General features: G+C 36.7%; 2 long non-coding RNA genes across 4 annotated transcripts; both read right to left on the bottom strand.

The window, feature by feature from the left end:
- Positions 1-8,228: 8,228 nt before the first annotated feature.
- Positions 8,229-15,358, bottom strand: LOC135745994 (uncharacterized). Its single transcript, XR_012337848.1, has 3 exons — positions 14,806-15,358; positions 12,834-13,448; positions 8,229-8,796 (listed from the first exon to the last, which is right to left on the bottom strand). It is a non-coding gene; the product is annotated as an uncharacterized lncRNA (long non-coding RNA).
- A 334-nt stretch (positions 15,359-15,692) lies between these two features.
- LOC135718145 (uncharacterized) lies at positions 15,693-21,182 on the bottom strand. Of its 3 annotated transcripts, none has more exons than XR_012337847.1 (9): positions 20,912-21,182; positions 20,216-20,326; positions 19,954-20,014; positions 19,787-19,869; positions 19,612-19,686; positions 17,037-17,109; positions 16,592-16,784; positions 15,945-16,007; positions 15,693-15,826 (listed from the first exon to the last, which is right to left on the bottom strand). It is a non-coding gene; the product is annotated as an uncharacterized lncRNA (long non-coding RNA). The 3 variants fall into 3 exon arrangements; XR_010520585.2 differs by having other exon boundaries at positions 16,685-16,784; XR_010520586.2 differs by lacking the exon at positions 19,787-19,869 and having other exon boundaries at positions 16,685-16,784.
- Between the last annotated feature and the right edge of the window lie 271 nt (positions 21,183-21,453).

Below are 21,453 nucleotides of genomic sequence, written 5' to 3'. Positions count from 1 at the left end.
GGACAGAGAGATGTCTGATTCGGCTCTAGTTTGGTAAGTTTATACATCCTTTATTGTTCCTAATACACTCCTTACCTTTTTAGTGGTCTAGTAAATGTAACATATAATTGTGTATAATTATGTTTTCACATATAATTTCATATAATTATGTGAAATTGATAAAATATACTGTATATGTCTGTATTTATTGATTACTTGTGTTTTACCTATATTTGGTTTTTATATCCAGTGTGTTCTGTATTGTTGCAATAGGAATGAACATGAACATTTGGCAGAGGCCTCACAAGGACCAGTATCTGCTGAACCTTCAACTTCAGCTCTTTTCAGCAGTAGTGATAATGAAGAAACCGAACAAACAACAGAGAGAACACAAATAAGCAGAAGAAGAGAAAACAGAGGGCAAGAAGAAATCAAAGGAAGACTCAGAGAAATAAGCGGTGGAAGACTCAGAGAAATAAGCAGAGGAAGAGGCAGAGAAAGAAGCAGAGGAAGAGGCAGAGAAAGAAGCAGAGGAAGAGGCAAAGAAAGAAGCAGAGGAAGAGGCAGAGAAAGAAGCATAGAAGGAGGCAGAGGAAGAAGCATAGAAAGAGGCAGAGAAAGAAGCAGAGGAAGAGGGAGAGAAAGAGGAAGAGGAAGACTGACTCAACATGCTAGCCCAGATGAACCAAGATGGCACACCCCAGATGAAGCAGACATTCCACCACCTAAAACTGTTTTCAGACCCGCTCGAACTCCAGGTCCTCAGCTTATTTCCACAGAATCATACAGTCCACTCCAACTGTTCCAGCTCTTCTTTTCATCTAAGGTGTGTCAGACCATCATGCGCAACTCAGATGTTTATGCAGCTGCACATCAGGAATGCACAAGAAAACCATGGCAGAATATGTCCCTAAAGGACTTCTACTCTTATCTCTCCATCGTCATTTATATGGGTCTTGTAAAAGCTCCAGCTGTTTCTGACTACTGGAATGGATCTAGGCTTTATAACATTAGCTTTCCTGCCACTGTTATGTCAAGCAGGAAATTTCATGCTATAGCCTTAGCCCTTCATCTAAGTGATCCTAAGATGGATGCTGAGAATATAAAGAAAAAAGGCACCCCTGCTTTTGATCGGCTTGGGAAACTGAAGCTGGTGTACCAAAGCATACAGAACGCCTGCAAGACCTTCCATCATCCATATCAAAATATTTCCATTGACGAAAGGATGGTGGCAACCAAGGCAAGAATAGGGATCAAACAGTACCACAAAGACAAACCAACAAAATGGGGGTACAAGCTCTTTGTTTTAGCCGATTCTGTCCATGCCTACACCTGGAATTTTTTCATTTATGAAGGCAAGTCTCCCGCTCCAAGTGAAGAAAGCAGGGGGCTGAGCTATGAATCAGTGGTGGCACTGATTGACGAAAGGATGCTGGGAACTGGCTACAGGCTGTATGTAGATAACTTCTACACCAGCCCAACATTTTTCCTGGACCTTCGGCAAAAGGGCATCTGGGCATGTGGGACAATACGAAGCAACCGTGTGGGCTTTCCACGTACCATGACCAACAGGCTGCCCCGAAATTCCCCCCGTGGAAGTATGCGGTGGTTTCGAGACCAAGATTTGCTCTTTGTAGAATGGAAGGACACCAAAGAGGTTCTCATGTGCTCATCCTTCCATTCTGCAAATGGAGATCACACCATCAAAAGAAGAGTGAGAACAGGAGACAGGGAATGGAAGGAAGTGACGGTTCCAATTCCTCCTACAGTGTATGACTACAACAAGTAAGTCAAATTTATTCTATGGTTATGTGTAGAGCCCGACCGATATATCGTTTTGCAGATTTTATCGGCCGATATGAGCCTGTCGCAGATATATCTGTATCGGCGTATAAGCCGCAGATATGAAGCCGATATGAACGTTCCTTACAGAAGACATTAAATAGTTTTGAAAGCTGTAAGTACTTGTTTGTTCAGCAGAGTGTGCCCTACTGGTTGCTAATGGTGACCCAGGTCACTCACTGTAGTGACACCAGCCAATCCCCCACCCCCTTCACTTCAGTCAGTGATCTCAGTTCAGGTGGATGCAGTCACGGGGTTTCTTCACAACATTTTGCACCTGGTATTAAGACGCGCTTTGGTCGATTGGATTATAAATGGGCGAGAAAGACACATTCCGGTTTACATTTGGTGTTTTTAATCCGTCTCTTTTGTCCACTTGCGAGTTGTTTAAACGCAAGCGGAAGAAACGACGCAAGGCGGAGAAAGGACGCGCTTAAACTGACGCGCAGTCTGTGGGAGTACAGCTGCTTGTGCTGTTACTGAACATGCTCATTTCAAAGCAATTGATTAAATAAGCTCGCGCAACTTTACACCCTCGTTAAATTAAAGAGCCGGAGAGAAGACGCTTTAGTTTTATAAAAGTTTAAAGTACCGGCAGAACACTGTTGGTTCGCGTCGTAAAAACGTTGTGCAGTACATTAAACATAAGCCTACATCAGTATGTTGTCAGTAAAGCATTGTGGTCTTAACAGTAAGTTTCTAATTAATTTGTGAAGTACATAACTTACTGTAAAGCAAATAAACAATGACTTTATAAGTTTCCATTTTCAAAATAAGCCCAATATAACATTATTCTCGTCAAAACTGACAATCATTTAAGTTATATGTACAGTCTTGTTCAAAATAATAGCAGTACAATGTGACTAACCAGAATAATCAAGGTTTTTAGTATATTTTTTATTGCTACGTGGCTAAGTTACCAGTAGGTTCAGTAGATTCTCAGAAAACAAATGAGACCCAGCATTCATGATATGCACGCTCTTAAGGCTGTGCAATTGGGCAATTAGTTGAATTAGTTGAAAGGGGTGTGTTCAAAAAAATAGCAGTGTGGCATTCAATCACTGAGGTCATCAATTTTGTGAAGAAACAGGTGTGAATCAGGTGGCCCCTATTTAAGGATGAAGCCAACACTTGTTGAACATGCATTTGAAAGCTGAGGAAAATGGGTCGTTCAAGACATTGTTCAGAAGAACAGCGTACTTTGATTAAAAAGTTGATTGGAGAGGGGAAAACCTATAAAGAGGTGCAAAAAATGATAGGCTGTTCAGCTAAAATGATCTCCAATGCCTTAAAATGGAGAGCAAAACCAGAGAGACGTGGAAGAAAACAGAAGACAACCATCAAAATGGATAGAAGAATAACCAGAATGGCAAAGGCTCAGCCAATGATCACCTCCAGGATAATCAAAGACAGTCTGGAGTTACCTGTAAGTACTGTGACAGTTAGAAGACGTCTGTGTGAAGCTAATCTATTTTCAAGAATCCCCCGCAAAGTCCCTCTGTTAAAAAAAAGGCATGTGCAGAAGAGGTTACAATTTGCCAAAGAACACATCAACTGGCCTAAAGAGAAATGGAGGAACATTTTGTGGACTGATGAGAGTAAAATTGTTCTTTTTGGGTCCAAGGGCCACAGGCAGTTTGTGAGACGACCCCCAAACTCTGAATTCAAGCCACAGTACACAGTGAAGCATGGAGCATGATATGGGCATGTTTCTCCTACTATGGTGTTGGGCCTATTTATCGCATACCAGGGATCATGGATCAGTTTGCATATGTTAAAATACTTGAAGAGGTCATGTTGCCCTATGCTGAAGAGGACATGCCCTTGAAATGGTTGTTTCAACAAGACAATGACCCAAAACATACTAGTAAACGGGCAGAGTCTTGGTTCCAAACCAACAAAATTAATGTTATGGAGTGGCCAGCCCAATCTCCAGACCTTAATCCAATTGAGAACTTGTGGGGTGATATCAAAAATGCTGTTTCTGAAGCAAAACCAAGAAATGTGAATGAATTGTGGAATGTTGTTAAAGAATCATGGAGTGGAATAACAGCTGAGAGGTGCCACAAGTTGGTTGACTCCATGCCACACAGATGTCAAGCAGTTTTAAAAAACTGTGGTCATACAACTAAATATTAGTTTAGTGATTCACAGGATTGCTAAATCCCAGAAAAAAAAATGTTTGTACAAAATAGTTTTGAGTTTGTACAGTCAAAGGTAGACACTGCTATTTTTTTGAACACACCCCTTTCAACTAATTGCCCAATTGCACAGCCTTAAGAGCGTGCATATCATGAATGCTGGGTCTTGTTTGTTTTCTGAGAATCTACTGAACCTACTGGTAACTTGTTTGCCACGTAGCAATAAAAAATATACTAAAACCTTGATTAATCTGGTTAGTCACATTGTACTGCTATTATTTTGAACAAGACTGTATTTTGTTTTGTTTGTGTTTTAAAGTTATTTATAATTAGTCAAGTTTACTGTTTTGTGCACTTATATCAGAATCATTTTGGATAATAAAGTTTATTGTTAACTTGTAAAACACACCTGCCTATATTACATATCTTTGTCACGTCATTTTAAGTGTTTGATCACCACATTTGTGAGTGATCATTGCAAAAAAGTATTTATATATAGTATATTCTGTTAATGTATATAGTGTATTATATGTACAGTAGCCTGCTGTAGTATAATATACTGTAGTATATGTGTACTATACTATAATACACATAAAGAATATCGGCCGATATATCGTTATCAGTGTTTTTTACTCCCTAATATCTGTATCGGCATCGGCCCAAAAAATGCATATCGGTCGGGCTAGTTATGTGTAAAAAAATGTATTTACTTTGTTGTTCTTGCATTTAGATTTGAATTATGTCCTATTATTTGTCCACACAGGAACATGGGCGGAGTAGACATGTCAGATGCACTGATATGCTATTATTCTGTTCTTCGAAAGACCAGGAAATGGTACCAATCTCTGTTCTACCACTTTGTGGACATTGCAGTGGTAAATGGATTCATCCTTCACCAGCAGATGGCTACATTACAGAACCAGCGACCAAAATCACAGAGAGAGTTCCGGGAAGCACTGGTATTGGAATTGGCAGACTGGATGCCCAACAATGAAACATGCTCCAGTTCTGGTCCTCCTGATCCAGTTCCCCAAAGCAGACCTACTGCAGGACACCACAGGCCAAAATACATGCCCGAATCTCGGAGAAGATGCAAAGTGTGCCATCAGAAGACCACTGTGTTCTGCCAAGGCTGCGACTTGTTTTTATGTTTTCTGCCAACACGGGACTGCTTCAACCAATATCATGATGCACATAGTTTGTAGTTGTGTAGAAGAAATTATAAAGTTTGAATTACAGCTATAAATAGTTAATTGGTATAGTTTATAACAATATTTTTATACTCCCATTAGTTCAAAACTTGTAAATAGTTCTATGTTTCTATTATGTGTTTCAGTGTTCTAATATGTTTTATTCCTTATATATTTTATTTATTTATTTATATAAATATATATTTGTATTTTTCAATTCATATGTATATTCTGTTATACATTTGTGTGTTATCCATTGTGTTGGCGTGTGAGAAAGTAAAAGAAGTTTTTAAAAAAGTGTCTCCATATATGTGAGGGAAATGTAGACCCCTAGTGGACAAATGGTTTCTTGAAACTTAAAGTCATGCAGAAATCTCATTTTTTGTTATATCAACCTCAAATTCAGAACACAGCTTGATAAGACCTGTGGATTTCACTTTCAAGCATTTTTAGGCTAAAATAAATTATTAAAAAAATGTATATACACATAAAAACTTGTATAAATATTATTAATATTTTCATAACAATCAATTTAAACGCATACAACTTATTAATAATTATTTCTTTTTAAATAATTCCACTTCAGCAATAATCTGCCTAGTGTTTTCTTTAAAACAAAACCAAACTTAGGTCTGTAGACCAAAGCATTCATGAATTATAACCATTTTAGTCTAGATAATGCATTTTTATGCATATGCTCAAAAAGGGCAGTGACAGTTATGGGGTTATTAAAATACACAGACGTTTTGCACTAATTCTTGCATTTTTCTTACATTAATTCACAGCCAGGGTAAAAGATGAAATACCACAGAAATATAAAAGTAATACCACAAGAATATTACAGGAATACTGCAGGAATATTATATTACAGAATCCTGTGGTAATTTCCGCAGAAATATGAAAGTAATACCACAAGATTACTGCAGGAATATTACATACTTTTCAACAAAATCCTGTGGTAAATACAACAGAAATATGAAAGTAATACCACAGGAATATTACAGGAATACTGCAAGAATATTATATTACAGAATCCTGTGGTAATTTCCGCAGAAATATGAAAGTACTACAACACAATCCCACAAGAATATTACATACTTTACAACAAAATTCTGTTGTAAATACTACAGAAATATGAAAGTAATACCACAAGATTACTGCAGGAATATTACAGACTAGCAACAAAATCCTGTGGTAAAGTGTCCCAAAAAACAACACCCCAGATAGCACACATACGTCGCGGAGACGTCTGCTAAATATCGCTTCATCTTCTGTAGATCGGCTGCGAACATTGAAAAGTAAGACGTCTGCAATATCTCTGCAAGACGTCTTGGCGAAGTCTTGAAACATTCGAAATCTTTGCGAGCTGCATGCATCTTCTGGAGATCTTGAATCCGAGCAAACGCAGACGAATCAGCTGACCTCAATGCTCAACTCATTTCATTGTTTACACTTATTTCTTGTTTAATTGTATTGAACACAAACTAAAGATTAAAAAAAAAACAGCTGCATATAATTTGCCAGTTTTTTAAGAGTTTGGCATTTGGTTGGCATTCATAAAATATTATTTTTATATACCCTACCTCGTATCACGTGTAATATAGAAACCTAATATATGAAATCATACCCGTATGTATACTGTATGCGTTAGTCCAGTTTCACTTACATATTTTGCAGTAAGGACGAGAGGACTCCTGCATTTAAATTGCGTTTATGCTTTAAGTGCAGAATAAAACACATAAAGGTTCTCAAAGAAAGTACCGTGTGCACGAAAATAATCTCACTGGCAACATTTTAACAAATATACTGTAACCAATAATAGATAAGCTGTCTCTGCACCGTTCACTAACAGATGTCTGTATAGATGAAGAAACCTTATACAATGTTGAAACACATTATACATGTATTAATTTGACCAGGTATTATCCAGCATCACAGCATGAATTGTTCTGACAAGTTTGTTTACCAAATTAAATTTATGAAACCTATGTGCTAAATGTTCTTTACATCCAGAGCCTCCTACCCAATATACTGCAAAGCTATGACATTTGCCACCTGTTCATTTAATCACTACACAAGACCCAGAGCTGGTCATGACACTTTAAATTTTAGACTTTGCATGTTCTACATAAAGAAGGAATTTTTTAAAAATGAATGAATTTATAATAAACCTAAAAATTAATGCATTAAAAAAACTGTGATGTAGTAAGTGCTGAAAGTACCATGTGACACTGTGCATATAATCACAAATATTGGAGACTGTTACACAAGACTTTGATGCGACTTTAATTACAATACAACATTCAGTACACCAGGGGATTTTAAACTGTGGGTCAGGAGGACCCACTTGTCGGTCACACAGTAGGTTAAGGTGTGTTACCTTAATGATGCAACAACAGTTTGGCCAATTAATAATTAACAATGACAATGGTTTTGAAAGAATATACCATAAAATATTTGGTATTGCAAATAAACTTATATTTACTTTTCAGTGGTTCTCAACGTTATTCCTCGAGGCCCACTGCCCTGCACATTTTGTATGTCTCTCTTATTTAACACACCTGATTCAAATCATCAGCTCATTAGAAGAGATCTCAATGAACTGAACCGGGTCTGTCAGATAAAAAAGACATACAAAATGTGCAGAGCAATGGGCCTCGAGGAATAACGTTAAGAACCACTGCTTTACATTATGAAATATTATGAAAATAAAATGACTCCACTGAAAGAGAACAAATGTGTTTTACCCCATTAAAAAAATGTATATTTAAAAATATTTTAGTGGGTCTAGAATAGATTATACTTGTCTAATAGGTTTTAAAATGAAAAGTTTGGAAACCCCAGCTTTACACAATACTAGTCTCAATTAAAGTTAATATTAAGTTGTAATATAACTGAAATAGCATTTGCAATTGACAGACATTAAATTAAACTGATGGCAGATGAGGTGTGGGGATGATGCTGGGCCAGAGTTGAATCTGTGCATCTTAGTAGATCAGGGTGGTTCATCCTTCTTAAGTGCTGCATTAAAAAGAGAAAGGATCTAAAAAGAAAAAGAAAAAAATATTTATCTCAAATCAACATTGGACTATCAACCCCAAATTAATAATAATGCAATTACATGCAAACAAACCTGTCAACCGTCAATATATAACAGATACTACACACCTGTGTCCAATACATCAAGATTCTCACAACATTTTAGGGCTAGCTTAATACCACAGTTCTGGCTATTCTTCATATTCTGTGTGGTTGTTAATTTGCAACTGTGACAAAAATGAACTTTTCATTAACATTACCATTTGTTAACGCCAGGAGAAGTTTGTGCTCTTGTGCCAATTATGGCAGAAAACGGTTACTGGATAATTTAACATTCATGTTCATAAATATTATGTGCTGTAAAAATAGTTTAAAGTTTGTTTGCGGTTCATGTAAGGCTGTGAAGGGCTAGCCACCACCTTGTCTGCAATGTCAAATGACTCATCTCGTTGAGGTCGGTGTTGATGGATCTGTCCCAAGTTGAGAGGTCGGATACTCAACTTTGTTTACTGTTCCAGACTTCTTAAGGGTTTGAGGTCAATAATATCAAACATCCAAGTTGTCTCGAACACAGCATTAGTTCACAGACTCCAGTTCAGTTCTATCTGTAACAAAAGAACGCAATGAGAACATTATCACATCAGACAAAGTATTTCATTTATATAAATTGCACCCAAAGATAAACCAAAATATTAAAAACATGAAAGATCAAAATCTTCATTTAAACCCAAAGGACTAGCCTGGTAATACCATTCTCTGCTACTTTGCTTGAGCGGAAGTACGAAGTCTGACGTAGTCAGGCTTAACGGGGACATGGTCTTTAAATAAAACACCCAAAATGACTCTTTGTAAGAGTTTTCACTATCTCCACCACAGTAAGAATTCATTTCTTTCTCAATACTTAAACATTAAAGGTCACGTTTTTCCTGATCCCATATTTCAAACTTCAGTTAGTGTGTAATGTTGCTGTAATAGCATAAATAATACCTGTAAATGATAAAGCTCAAAGTTCACTGCCAGCCAGGCGATGTATTATCTTTAAGAGAATTCCCCTTTCAATACAGCGAACGGCCGGTTTGGACTACAGCCCTTTACTTCCCGGTTGAATGACGTCAAAGCAAGTGTGTTTGACTAAACTCCGCTCTGGCTAAGCTAAGCTGCTGTCAAATCACAACACACTAAACCAGTGGTTTTCAATTTGTCCTAGGGGACCCACAGCTCTGCATATTTTGTTTGTCTCCCTTAACTGACACACCCAGTTTTGTTCATGGATCTGTCCCTTAATGCGCTGATCATCTGAATCAGGTGTGTTAGATAAGGGAGACATGCAAAATGTGCAGGGCAGTGGGTCCCCTAGGACAGTGGTTCTCAACTCCAGTTCTCGGGACCCGCTGCTCTGCATATTGTGCATGTCTCCCTTATTTAACACACCTGATTCAGATCATCAGCTCAGGATAGATTCCATGAACTGAACTGAGTCTGTCAGATAAAAGAGACATACAAAATGTGTAGAGCAGTGGGTCCCGAGGACTGGAGTTGAGAACCACTGCCCTAGGACAAGATTGAAAACCACTGCACTAAACAAGCTACACAATCAGAACTCGTTACGTATTTCTGAAGGAGGGACTTCATAGGACAAAGAAGACATCAGCCTGTTTTTAGGACAGTGAAAGCACTATATAGATAAGTAGATTGTGTGAAAAATACCGCATGTGAAACATGAACACATGTTATATTGCGCACTGTAAACACAACCAAAGCCTCAAAAACACAGGAAAAACGGGACCTTTAAAGTTGTTCAGTATTATGGTTGTAATCAATAAAATGACAGGCAATTTTATTTAACTTCTTTAACTCTGTGGACCCTGTACCGGGTCCAGAATTATCTTATTTTGACTTAATATAAAATATTCCTGTAATTTGTAATGGTCTGTCATGGACCCAGTACCACATATGAGATACTGTTTGAAAGCTTAGACTCTCTACTTTCTGCAGATATGCATCACTTTGACATATCTTTTACTGTAAGAAAGTTATTTACAATTAATTTACACCATCACCCCCCCGATATTTTTTAATATCTTTTAATATTCATATATTTCATGTTTTTCAAGTATGACAAACATGGGCAAGTCTTATATCAAATGAAAGCTCTCAGTCTCAGGAATAAGTCTGCAGCGTTATTTTTGTCCTATTATCATCACCTATCTAACAATCATCGAATGAATAATGAGGTAAAAAATTGTCTTTTGTAAACATATGGGAAACTTGAGTGTGGACTGCCTCAGATAGCACATATAGCCACAAATGATACACCATCTTTTATTTTAGGTCCTACTCTAAAAAATGAGTCCATTCACAGCATTTTCTTTGGTTGTGTGCATAATTAATCCCTTGCTATTTATTATATGTGGAAAACAAAAAATTAATATTTATATGAAAAATTTATTTTCGCACACTTCAGTAAAATGAGAATAACTTTTGAATGCAACATGCTAAAGAGTTCATTCTTTTTTTGGGTGTTTACTGTCTGCTGCTGGTAACAACCAGAACTGTCTGCAGTCTGCTAGAGCACAGAGAACCAGAGTTATACACTATCAAAGATAGGATTTACAACATAAAAAAAGAAAATTTGGTGTTTTAGCATATGAAAAACCACATAAATAACACTATTTGTCACAAACAACAGCTTTTTATGTAACTTCAAAGGGATTTTTGCAAAATGATATAAAGATATTGCATTTATTCCACTGTATGTGGTTATGGGAGCACTTCAAATGTTTTTTGGCAGAAATTGTACACCATAAGCGTATTAGTCCTCCCATCAGTTGGAGTAAAATAACTTTTGCATTTATTATGATAGAGAAAAAATTCCTTTTTCCTCTGTAAGCTGGCAATTGCTGGAATCAAACAAAACTGTCTGGAGGTTTCGTTACCACTCAGGGCCAGAGTTATGCACTTTTAAATACAGACTTTAGAAAAAAAACATCAAAAAGCGCCTATTTATTTTTGTGCTTATTAGAGAACTGACAACACATACAACCATGTTTAGCACTTTTAACAGTGTTTTATGTAATTTCAAAGGGTTTCCTGTAAAATGATACCAAACTTTTGTATGTGCACCTCTGCATGTGGGTATGGGAAGCTTTTGAAATTGGGTAGGCCAAATCCAGGCAAAAATCCCCAAAATAGCCTCAGAGTGTAAGTTAAAGATCATATCCCCTTTGGGTTTAAATGCAGATTTTAATCGTTCATGCCATGAAGGCAATAACACCCAAACATCTGTCCTTGTATTGTTTGATTAGAAAAACAGGTCTAAGCACCTAAAGCTGGGAGAGCATGGTGAGGGTTCTGATTTTTGTGTATATCCAATTTGAATGACTGACTGTACACACTGTGTATAACAACTCTTTGTGTTTGATTTGTGTGACCTGAGGCGCATTATCTTGTATCCGAAATAGCTGCATTGGTTTATAGTTCATGCAGCAACAACCAGTTGTCATAAATGAAAAATAAAATAATGTATTTTTATCCAATTCATCCGAGAAATCATTTGGTAATTAAAATAATGTACCTTAAAAAAAACTTTCATTTGTAAGACTGCATTAATTACTTTATGTGGGAAGAGACTCATAGGTGGAGACAGAAGTTTGGTCTACACTTTCCATAGCTGGTGCACAGGGATTGTGGTAGGCTAGTGACACAATTTAAGAAGACTGGTTCAAAATCTGCTTTACAACCAGAGGTTGAATTAAACTTTCTTATTGGCTGTCATTTTGACAGATAATGCTGTAACAAATCTGTCATAATCAATTAGGACTAAAATATCAACAAAAAACTTAGAAAATGAACAAAACCAACTATCTGAATCAGTTTGAACTCTAACCTTGAGGTCTGGATAGACAAAGTGAGTGTTTATCTGTGTAAAAGTTGAAGACTGATGCAGTTGTCATTAAGGCTGATTTAGTCAGACCTACCCCAATGCCTCTACACAGTAGGCTATGCGCCACTTTTCATTTACACGTTTGCGTCGTTGTTCGCATCGATGTGCATTTACACATGCAGAACGCTAGTAGCCAATGTCCATAGGCATTTACCAATGTAAAATACAATATCAAGGCAAAAGCTGAAAAAATAAAAAGCGGCAGAAAAAACCCTTGTTGGGGGCCAATCACACCAAATGCTTTTTAAAGATGTGGAAACGCAAGGTGCACCTTGATTTGGTCACTTTATAAAAAGCAGTGCAGCTTTTTATATTGCAGGGCAACCACCGAGGCTGCTGTCCTGTCAATCAAATGTTGAAGCGTGAGCGCTGTTTTGCTGTTAACTGTCATATAAGCAGAAACTTTAAAAAGAGGATGCTTGCACTGACTTTGAACGAAGGTGAGAGGTGCATAAACACACAGGAGACAGTAAGTGACTGAAGTATGGTTGTTTCAAATAACTGTAAACATCGGTCCCTACAACGAAAGGCCCGCCTCTCCCCATATTCAATTGGACAAAGGAAAGACACAAATGACGTCGGGTGCTTTTCCGCTCTTAGCGCTCCTTAAAAAATGCATGTTGCAGGAGAGGGCAAAAGGCATTCAGTGCGCATAAACCGCGCACATAACGCTCAATGCTGCAGTTAAAAAAGATTTACCTCATAGTAAAGACCACTGGATCTTCAGCGTAATGATGGTCTTCAGAAGGCCTCTCATGGTGGTCTTGATTCAGAGGTTTGAGAAGACTACCAAGCACCAGAGCCAGCTAACAGGTGGACCAAACATCAAGCCAGAATTCTGCATGAGTCAGGTAAGCAGAATAAAAGACACTGTAAATAAACAATAATAAAAGATGGTCATTAATGACTTTCATATTCATGTTAATGCTTTGAAAATTATCTTATTTCTTTCAGAATCTTTTGATAATATTGCCAAATGCAACAAATGGAAAAAAGCATGCTTTATGACAACCTCAGCAGCAGAACCCATGACTTTCTCCCGGGTAGACGAGAAAAAAAAGTTTGGTATCAACACCCATCTAACAATTAAGGTAAAAGATAAAGTTTTATGATCCCTGCATTCAGGTTAGAGTATGGGGTAAGTTGACCGTTCTAGGGGTGTTTCTCAAATGCAAGGTTGCATCCTATGGAGGCTGCGTCCATTAGACCTGTCCTTCTGAGATTTCGAGGTTAGAAAAAAGCCAGAATGAGATGGTTTAGTTTGAAGTCCAAGGCAATGTCATGGTTTCCGCCCCAGTGGTCATGGCATGAAAACTTTAAAGAGAGAAGTTGAAAATTAACAATGCATCACCAAAAAAAATCCAATACTGTACAGTGAATAAAAGTCATGTATCAACTGTCTTTACAACATGGACAGTTGAACATTTTGTAATTAAAAAAAAAAAAAAAAAAAAAGAGAAAACAAGCAGATTGAGATGTTCCTCGACGATGCTTGATGACGTGGCAGCCGAGACTTTTTTTTATTAAACAAATATTCATGTACAAACAATAAAGCAATAATAATAGTTGTTAACATTAAACAACAATACACATACACATATTAATTAATATTTAATTAAATGCAAAATAATAATAATAAAAAAAATAATAATAATAATAAGGGGCTAGGGTTTTTCTTCTAAATCATATTCACATATGATGGACAAAAGACTAGTTGCATTTTTCTTCTTAATCGCTTTAAGGGCTTTTATAAATGAAACAAATTCAGCAGGAAATGCATAAAACGTGGCAGCCGAGACATGCAGCCTTCTAGGACGGAGCATTTTTCCAAAAAAAAAAAAAAAAAAAAAAAAAGGACGGAGCATTATTTATTTTTCTTTTATATATGTATAATGTACCCCCTGACTGAACTTGTATTTCTTATTATTTAAAAAAAAAAAAATATTAAAAATAATTTTAAAAGGACGCAGCTGTGCGGTTGAGAAACGACCGGAAACGACTTATATGTCGCAAGGCCATCACGTGACCACAATATTTACCAGAAGACCGTTATTTGCTCGATTACCCTCAACTTTTTTGTCGCAAATAACATCATTAATAACCTGTAAATAATCAAATTTGTACACATTACGTTCCTCTTCACTTTGTAATAGTATGTTTTTGGTTTAATAGTCGGCTTTTAGTTAGTTTTTCTGTCAGTTTGATCGTCAAAATCTTGGTAAGTATAGCTTGTCATTCCTGGGTTTTAATTGTTAGAAATACGAATTAAAGAACAGATAAGTTATAACTAATATAACTGAGACAATTAATAAATACAATTATCGAACCACTCCAATAGAACAACGTTAATGGTTTTGAGTGGTTTAAGGTCTGACTGACAGTAACGTTATCCGTATAAGGGCCATTTTAACGTAACGTTACAGGGCGGGAAAGGTTTGAGACATTTAATAACTCTATTAAACTGGCTGGTTTATCCCCACCAATGCGTAACATATAAAGTTAACGTTACAACGTGGCTTCGGGACTTCGCAGCGGCCTGAATAGCATTGTATTGCTAAACGTTAATAAGCTTTTAATCGCGTATAGAACGCGATAATTAAGACGATAATTCTGTAGGTCGACTAACTTACATGCATGCATAACATATTTTCTGTTTAAATGGTTAACTTACCTTGACACTGAAACTCCGTCACTGAAGCACTGTTGCTTCACCCGTTGGAACATCCTACTAGTTTAAGGAGTTAAAAATCGAGTTGGAAAAGAACAAAAAATCGTTCTGTGATCGTTCGACACGACACCCAGAAGCTGCAAAAACCGATTGAGGTTACACTCTACTGAATGAACGCAACGTTGAGTGCAGGCAGCCCACACATCTTTCAGATGTGTTCGACTTCATGCTGATTTACGCGCAAACCGATCGTGACATCAAGTACCGCGAGTTCAAACCTTTTCCGGGGCTTTCCCAAAACTCTCGCGGTACTTTGATGTCATACCACGTGCTGTCTGCGCATCTCGGTGTTAAGTCAAACACACCTGAATGTATTTGTTGGCTGCACTCCCTTGCGCTCAGTGATGTAGGTGTAACGAAATAAATGTATTAAATTGATATTATATAAATAAATATTGTTATAAAAATCTTTATACAATGATTAGCTGTCATTAATAAATTAATCTTTGATTTGAAAAATCAGTATACGTAAATTTCCCTCTCAAGTTATGAAATGCCTAAATAAGATCAAAATGGTGAAAATACAACAATGTATATGTGACCAATTTAGCATTTATTAACTTTTGCCTTTTTGAATTGACTTCAGAAAGTTATCTACAGCCACACATCCACTGTATACCAAGTTATGATGATCAATTATGAGAATGCAAAAGGATTGATAGATCAGTAAACAAACAACAAAAAGGTAATGTCTTAATAGATTTCTGCTTTTGTTACTTATTCATGTATTTGAATTACATAATTCAAAATCAAACGTTAATAATTATAGGGTTTCAACTTGTTGCAGCTTTACAAAAAATGCAGAATTTGTAGGAGCATGGACAACTGAGTAACAAAGTCATATTATGCAGATGGGTGCTCATGGTGGCCTCCGAATAAATACATGGACAGGCTGCTAAAGAGGGTCAGGATGATGGAGATGCAAGAGTCAAAGACAGCACAGACCAAACACCAGGCCAGAATTCTGCATGAGTCAGGTAAGCAGAATCAGTTACACTGTATAAAATCATTTATAAATAGACAGTACAATTAATAACACATTATTTTTCATAGCTGTAAAAAACAAAAGAATGAAACCGAACCTGCATTTTAGTTTCCAGCCTTTTTCACAAAGTTGCCGACAACTGGAAGAATGTCCCAAATTGCTGAAAAAAGAAATTCAGTAAGTCCTTATAAAAGAGACAGTTTAAAAAGTAAAACGGCTTCATTTAACTTCAAAAATACCCCTAAATCCTTAAAGAACACGCCCTTATTTTGGGAATTTAGCTTATTCACCGTATCCCCCAGAGTTAGATAAGTCCATACATACCTTTCTCATCCCTGTGCGTGCTGTAACTTTGTCTGATGCAGCCCCCGCTAGCTTAGCTTAGCACAAAGACTGAAAGTGAATGGCTCCAGCTAGCATACTGCTTCCAAACATGACAAAATAACGCAAACATTTTCCTATTTATGTGTTGTGATTTGTATAGTCAAATTCACTACCAGTCTTTTGTTCTAAGCTAAGCTAGCAGGGGCTGCGTCAGACAGAGTTACAGCACGCACGGATATGAGAATGGTATGTATGGACTTATCTAACTCTGGGGGATACTGCGAATAAGCTAAATTCCAAAAATGTGGATGTGTTCCTTTAAAAATCAGCACCCCTAGTTAATCTGGATGCTAAAACCTAAGGCAGGTCCAAGCCTAGGATTTAGTGTGTTTATTTGTAAATGTAAAAAATGCAGCTAACCATTCCCAGATCCAGTGGGCAGGTTAAAGAGTATTTTTTAATATGAGACAGAAAACAGAAACACATTTTTAATGGCATTTAAAGACAACATACCACTTCATAAAACTACATTTTCTGTTTAATCCATAGATTGAGTAATTTTCACTCTAGAGACCCTGGGGTGACCACCAAGGACGAATGCAAAGTAAGTGACCTACAAAACAAAAAACATTAATATCTTACGACTGTTTCGAGATAAGTACTCTGCATATCTATAGCAATATGCAGATTCTTGAGTAAAATTTCTCTCAGACAATATAGACTCAGATGGCTTCATGGTTGACCATACTGTATTTGTAGTTTAACAATTTCTATCATGTTAAAGTTCTCACACAAAAATTGCTAGTCTAAGAATTCTACAAGAAACCTTGTTCCCCACAAAGGCTTGATGGGTTGTGCAACTTACCTGCTTCCATTTACAGCTCCAGTGAGTGTCTCTAAGGTAGATCCTAATGCAGATGGATGGAATGTTGATCCGCCTAACATGCAAGGTAAAAGAGCATTTGATAGCATAGTGGATAAACAAATAGCTTTTTTTCATTTTCACAGCATTTTCAAAAACCACATAACACTTGCTATTACATTGATATATATACCATATTAATGTCTAACTCTGATCCATACAAAACAGATTTTCTGTACCGAGAACTTTGGATGACCATCAAGACAGTAAGTTTTCAAAAATCTGACCTCAATTTTAGTAACCATTTAAGGATTGTTTTTCTTTTAGTTTATTTAAATAATACCCTAAAGTCCTCCGTTCATCTTCGGAAACACAGTTTAAGATATTTTAGATGTAGTCCGAGAGCTTGCTGACCCTCCATTAAAACTGTATGTACGATATACTGTTCATGTCCAGTTAGGTAATAAAAACATCATCAAAGTAGTTCATGTGACATCAGTGGGTCAGTTACAATTTGTTGAAGCATCAAAAATACATTTAGGTCCAAAAATTATGACTTTATTCGGCATTGTCTTCTCTTTCGGGTCTGTTGTGAACCGTGTGCAATGACACTGCTGCTGTACGACGCTGCTGGCGTGTTATCTGGTGCACCCAAGCTTTTTTTTTCGTTTACAGTCTGAGGGAGACGCTGTAAACAAAACAATCTTCGCAAACATGTCTGAGGATAACACGTCAGCAGCGCCACTGTGCACGCGCATTCGCAACAGACCCGGAAGAGAAGACAATGCTGAATAAATCGTTATTTTTGGACCAAAATGTATTAATGATGCTTCAACAAATTCTAACTGACCCACTGATGTCACATGGACTACTTTGATGATGTTTTAATTAAAGGGGACAGAGAATGAAAAACCATTTTTATCTTGTCTTTGTTGAATAATGGTAGTCTACCCGCATTCACAAACATACAAAAAGTGCTAGACATGCTTAACATCTCAGTCTCATAGAAATTCCTCTTTTAGAAATGTCAGCCAGGAAACGGTCCAATCTGAAAAACTGATGCTTATGACATCACAGGCATCTAACTGCCCCTCCACTTTAATATAATTGGCTAAATGTTTTGAGTGGCAGCAAAGTAAGCCAATCAGTAATGAGATTGCAAGTTAAGCCAGTAGGGGGAGCCAAATAAGTGCAAAACCACTTGTTTAAATTCCCCCACCCTAATAGAGCTATTTGAGAGAGGTTTTTAGGAAGATTCTAAGGCATTACAGACCCAAACAAAAAAAATTTTGTCTACATGTCACATCACAGAACAAGTATAAATACCCCGTTCAATCATTCTATGTCACCTTTAACTTTCTGGAAATGAGACAGTATACAGCACATACATTTTTTGGAGGGTCAGAAAGCTCTCGGACTAAATCTAAAACAACTTAAACTGTGTTCCGAAGATGAACGGAGGTCTTACAAGTTTGGAACAACATGAGGGTGAGTCATTAATTACATTATTTTCATTTTTGGGTGAACTATCCCTTTAAATGGAAAACACCACCGCTTTCCAAAATGTTACTATGTTTTTACTTTAGACGAATTTATACTTACCCATCTTTTTGCAAAGCGTGCACTTAATCTTTGTACAGCGCATTGTGAATGTGTTAGCATTTAGCCTAGCCCCATTCATTCCTTAGGATCCAAACAGGGATGAATTTAGAAGCCACCCAACCCGTTTTCCCTATTTAAAGACTGTTACATAAGTAGTTACACGAGTAAGTATGGTGGCACAAAATAAAATGTGGCAATTTTTTAAGCGGATAAAAATGAGAACTATATTGTATGGCAAAAGAGCACTAAGTTTGCAGCACTTCGACCTCGGCGCACAGTAACATCATCACTCCTGATTACTCCACCTCTCGCTCATACTTAAAAGAGGGGGAGTTGTCAGGAGTGATGATGTTACTGCGCGCCGAGGAATGAATGGGGCTAGGCTAAATGCTAACACATTCACGACGCGCTGTACAAATATTAAGTGCATGCATTGATGAAAGATAGGGATGTATTAATTTATCTAAGTTGAGGTAAGAACATAGTAAAATATTGAAAAACTGTGGTGTTTTCCTTTAAAAGCAGCACTCCTATTTATTTTGAGTGCTAAAAATATTTGCCACAGACAGTTTAAGGCCTTATGCTGCATTCACACCGCCAACAACCTAGTCACTGTGTGTCAGCCATTTCTTTTAATGAGTTTATCAGAAGGCGTTCCCAATTCTGGTTGTCCTAGTAAAAACTACAAACAAATGAGTAACAATCCTCTCAGTAAATGACAAAAGAGTGATGACATGAACTTCACTGCTTCACTCTCATTGGTAGTTGCTCCCAAAAGTCCTTCATCAAGTTGAACTTTCCTCAACGTTGTGACATAGCTGGACATGCCCACTTCCTGTTGTCGATGGTCACAGTTGCTCATATTGCTGAATGGGGCAAAGCTTCCATTGGAATTAACGAGATTGTGTTGCTAGTCGCTGGTGGTGTACAAGCAGCATTAGTGTGTGTCTTTAAAAATATATCAAATGCAAATTACCTGATCTAACATTCCCAGCTACAGAGGGCATCCTTTATTCAGTCCCTAATGCAGATGGTTGGAGTGTTGATCCACCTAACATGAGGGGTAAAAGAGCGTTTGTTAGCATAATGAGAAAGAAAACAGAAACACATTATTAGTGGCATTTAAACACATTAACACTTGTTTATACTACATTTTCTGTTCAATCCATAGAGCACTCGTTTTGAGTCCTGAGACCCTGGGGTGACCACCGTGAACAAATACAGAGTAAGTTACCTAAAAAACACAATAATAATATTTATTTATAAAAATTTCTTATAAAAAAGCATCATCATTTACTCAGATGAAGTGTTACCTTACCAACATGTTCAAGGAAGGTGCAGGTCTGATGATCCATCCAACATTGTACCAGTAAAATTATCTGAAACAGACAAATGCAGTTATAAGAATTTTACCTAAACTACACACCTATTTGATTCTTAAGTTTAAATAAATCAAAATAATGCATTTAATAGTAAAAGCATTTTAAAAGCTACACTCCTAATTCATTTATCTTTGCTATTGCAGCTGCAAAAAGGCAGTCTTGACGGTACTAGGATGAATGCAAATAAAGACTAACCACCTGACTTCAGAGGTCCAGTCTCTTGTGGGAAGCAGGTGTTTGTTACCCCAAATACGGATGAAGAGTGACGAAGAGGATGATGATTTTTTTTCTCAAACATCTGCTGAAGATCTTGACAGGCGGGAGACAAAATTAACAGACTGAGGGTTTATACAAAGAATCTTACTCAGCCAATATTAAAGATAAGATATTTTTACAAAATGTTATTTTCATTGTTTAGGATGATTTTATGTAGAAAACAGTACATCACAAAAAAGACTTTAGCTGTGTTTTCACAGGCAGAGCCTTACACACACACTAACCACAATTATAAACGTAACACTAACACAGAATTAGACAGATTTGTGACTAATATTTGAGAGAAATAGGCCTTTTGGGGACATAGAAAATATTTAAGTTCAGCTCATGAAATGAAAAATGGGGCAAAAACAAATATTAAAAAGTGCAATACAAATATCAACCATAATACTGATCGTTTTAATCAAGTAAGCCACTATATCTTTCTAGAATCTTACACAAGACTCGTGTAACTCATGTACTCGTGTTACATGAACGATCAAAATAAATTAACGTCAGACAGGTGGGAGAAATATCAATATTAAAGCATGAAAAATTGTTATCAACCCAATTTCAAGGTATTATTGAAATGATCCCACACCAAACAGTTTATTATTTAAATGCATTATTACTACATACCTTAAGCAAATGTTCCACGCCTTTCTTCTTCATGGGATTGCGAGGTCAAGCGGATGTTGTTATGTAGAATCACGACCTTGACGTAAAGACGCACATCCGTAATTTATTTAACAATGACAACACTTTCGGGTAATTTTATCTTCTAGATCCTAATTAAAGCTATATAGAAAGAACAGCCTTTCACGATTATTTCCTGGTAATTTTTTTAAATGTTTTATTTTAGAATGGAGATTAATAAAGCAGACGCGGAAAGGTTTTGATTATTTTAAATATGTTATGTTTATATGTTGTTGTTTTCGGATACTGTCATGTAAAAAATATCTTTAAAGATAAATGAATGGAAGTTTTCATTGTTTAATTTGAATAAATGTGTTTTATAAAATCAATAACTGCTTTAAGATCAATTGAAAATGGTGTTTTAATTACTTAATATCGATGACACAGCATGTACTGTATGTGTAGATGTGTGTAGAAATAATTTGCTGTAGTTTAGGGCAATTCAATTTGTTAATGAGGGATCTTGTAATCTTACAAACATCTGG

Source organism: Paramisgurnus dabryanus, chromosome 10 (genome assembly GCF_030506205.2).
Source record: "Paramisgurnus dabryanus chromosome 10, PD_genome_1.1, whole genome shotgun sequence".
NCBI classification, from domain to species: domain Eukaryota; kingdom Metazoa; phylum Chordata; class Actinopteri; order Cypriniformes; family Cobitidae; genus Paramisgurnus; species Paramisgurnus dabryanus.
This window is presented reverse-complemented; position numbering and strand designations above follow the sequence as displayed.